Source organism: Mauremys reevesii, linkage group 4, assembly GCF_016161935.1.
Source record: "Mauremys reevesii isolate NIE-2019 linkage group 4, ASM1616193v1, whole genome shotgun sequence".
Lineage (NCBI taxonomy): Eukaryota > Metazoa > Chordata > Testudines > Geoemydidae > Mauremys > Mauremys reevesii.
The window spans coordinates 95,752,600-95,756,174 of NC_052626.1; the positions used below are offsets into that span (position 1 = coordinate 95,752,600).

Here is a 3,575-nt window from a genome sequence, read left to right on the forward strand (position 1 = left end):
CAGAGCTCCTGCCGCTGCAGGGAGACCAGAGCCCTTTAAATCTCGGCCCCAGCCCGGCCGCCGGAGCTGCGGGTGGGATTCAAAGGGCTCTGGGATGCCTGCAATGGCAGGGAGCTCTGAGCCCTTTAAATCCCAGCCCCAGCCTGGCCACCGGAGCCGCGGCCGAGATTTAAAGGGCTCTGGGCTGCCTGCAGCTGCGGGGAGCTCTGAGCCCTTTAAATCCCGGCCCCAGCCCGGCTGCCGGACCCGCGGCCAAGATTTAAAGGGCTCTGAAATCCCCGCCGTGGAAGCCAGTGCAGTCCGGCACGGTGTACTGGCTCTTGCTGGTATGCCATACCGGACCGGACCGACTTACTTTCACCTCTGCCCCCCTTTGCTGTATGTACTGTGAGAATAACTGGAATGCAGCACTGTTCCCTACATGCTAGGTCCAGAAGCACTGGGTGGAATAAGAGGATAAAAGCCAGATGTGCTTGCTATTAGCCCGGATGAGACAAAGAGGACTCTCTCATACTGGTAAACGGCCCAGATTTTCCAAGAGTATTAAAATATATGGTGCCTGATTCCCCACTGCCTGGGCACCTTGTGTAGTCATTTACACCTGTATAAAATAAGTGCAAGCGAGTGTAAAAAGCTACCATCAGGGAGTGGAGAATTCTGATTAGGTAGCATTTTACACCCACTATATACTCAGTGGTCTCAGTCTGCTGGGCACAGCTGGGTTTGTTTTCTGTATGTTATACAATACTAATCGCACTTTTGGTATTCAAATAATAGTAATAATATATAATGAACAAAAATAAATAATAACGTGCTAAGCCAAATTGCTGAGAAATGAAGGCAATGTATGAACATTCAGATTACCCTGTGAATGCAATTAACTGACAAACGGCAATCCGTCCCAAAGTGACGTATCAAAAAGAAGCAGGCATTTGTGTAAGAGACGTATAGCAACTGAAAGAAAACACTCAGCATTTTAATCTGAACAATCCACTTATGTTCTCATTTTACATTAATATGCTTCTTGTTACCTAGTCACCAGGACTGATAGCATCAGATACATCAATTTAAGGGATACAGACAATGTTATAGGCCAAAAAGGCATATATACTTTAAAGTTACCTTGTCAATTAAACATTTATTAAAATAAACAAGGAAATAAAACCTTTATCAAGTCTGACTCAGTTTAAAAACAGTATGAAACTGGGGGCTTTGGCAGCTGAGCCAGGTTCTGTAACTTTATCCAGTCTTGACCAAAAGAAAGGAAAAAAAGTCACTGAGACCATGAAGAAACTAACAAAAATACAATTGCCAGAATTGTTACTGCACAGAAAATAAAGTATGAGTCCATCTTCTCCTTCTTTCATATAATAGCAATGAGCATGTAGATAACTTTTCATCTTCGAAACACTTTACAAACATTATCTAATTCAGGGGTAGGCAACTGATGGCATGCGTGCCAAAGGCAGCACACGAGCTGATTTTCAGTGGCACTCACACTGCCCAGGTCCTGGCCACTCGTCCGGGGGGCTCTGCAATTTAATTTAATTTTAAATGAAGTTTCTTAAACATTTTAAAAACCTTATTTACTTTACATACAACAAAAGTTTAGTTATATATTATAGACTTATAGAAAGAGACCTTCTAAAAACATTAAAATGTATTACTGGCACGCAAAGCCTTAAATTAGAGTGACTAAATGAAGACTCGGCACACCACTTCTGAAAGGTTGCCGACACCTGATCTAATTAGTCCTCACTATACCCCAAAAGGCAGGGAAGTAAATGTTACAATCTCCACTGCATAGAATCATCCAAGGCTACAGAGCTTGCCATTGGCAAATTTAGGATTGAAACTCAAGACTTCCTGATTTCGAATCCTGTGGTCCTCCCCTCTCATTAGTTGCCATGAAATTGGTGGTTATGGAAGTTGCCTCATTAATAGCTGTGGACATTTATGTCCATAAGAAATGGTAAGTGGTTGTATACGCTTCCCCACATTGCCCAGCCTACGTGCCTCAACCCTAACCTAGTGGGACCACATCTAGGTGTGCGAAAGTAGCTTAGTTTCCATGTCCATACAGTTCTAGTGAATTAGTAGCAATTGTGATGGCATTTGTGTATTGTGGGTCGGGTGGTTGCAAACGTCAACATTTGCCAAGTTACCACATAATGATACTGTATATGGAAAAACCATATTACTTGACCATTTTATGTAGTAACTGTTGGGAAATGTGACTTTTAATGGTAACGACTCTGCCTTCAACACAAAAATCTGTCTAAGTCACTTATTATATATACTAATGTCCTACAGCATCCCTCTGAGGTAGGGAAATATCCCCATTTATCCCTATTTTACAGATGGAAGATTGAAATCAATGGAAGTTAGCAGACTAACTCCTTTTGAGCATTCAGCCCTAAGTGACATGCCAAAGTCACAGAAGAAGTCTATGGCAGAGCAGGGAATTGCATTTACCTCCCAGAGTCCCAAGCTAGTGCTCTAACCACTGCTCCACCCTTCCTCTCTAAAGCCACCATCAATCACAACTGACTGGACTTAACCAACCTAACTTATTTCTAAACATTTCAGTGATATTAACTGACTTGACTTCTCAATTCTGAAACCAGGAACAAACCTGAATGAGAAAAATATCTGAGCTGATTGACACTAAGATTGGTGCTGTAATTAAATGTGGAGCACAGTCTAATGATGCAGGTTTGGCTAATTAGTCTTGCTAGTTTTAATAGTCTGGGTAGGAGGGAGTAGAACTTTGTAGAGGCGGGTGTCATACGTACGTTGAGTCTCTGATGCAAAGGTTTGTCTCAGTAACTGAAAACCCCATAAATCAGAAAGGCTTCTTGTCTGAAAAATATGAACAAGTGAGGGCAAGTGTTCCATGCAGATACATAGGACAATAGTGATCATGTCAAGGATTTTTCTTAAACCAAGCCATTTATGTCTGTGAATACCTGCACATCTATATACACACTGATAAAGGGCTGCACTGATAAACTTGAGTTTTGAATGCTCTCCAGGGTATCTCACAGCAAAACAGTATAATCTGCATTACAACACATTGTCATGCCTTTGCAAATATACTAGAGTATAGACTGCAAAAAAGCCAGCTGTCAAATGGTCACCACGAGATGCCAAGTCACCCAGTAACCGGATTCTAATATTCCATCTGTTTAAATGCCTATCAACATGTATCTGTTCTCCCTAGACATGTTTGTAAAGTTTTATTTTCTCTTGCTTCTTTCCTCCTGTTATTCTTAACCTTACCTTTTTAGGGCATACTGCCCAGAACGAGTCTGCTGCAGGCTCATACTGCCGAGTCCCATTTCAGATGATGTTCTGACTCACTCTGGAAAGATTACTCTGTTCCCCTTCTCATCCAGTAGCATGTGCTCCTTTTTTCTTCTATTTTGTGATCCAAAGCCCTGGAGCCAAATCCACCCCTAGCGAATTCCATTGAAGTCCACAGAATGACATCAGGGGTTGATTTGTCCCTTAAATTTAATATAATTGAAGTCCCTTATCCAGTATGAAATAGTAAGCGTCATACATATTATTGT

General features: G+C 41.9%; 1 long non-coding RNA gene across 1 annotated transcript; it reads right to left on the bottom strand.

The window, feature by feature from the left end:
• Window positions 1–1,503: 1,503 nt before the first annotated feature.
• LOC120402802 lies at window positions 1,504–3,575 on the bottom strand. Its single transcript, XR_005597292.1, has 3 exons — window positions 3,283–3,575; window positions 2,796–2,862; window positions 1,504–1,532 (listed from the first exon to the last, which is right to left on the bottom strand). It is a non-coding gene; the product is annotated as an uncharacterized LOC120402802 (long non-coding RNA).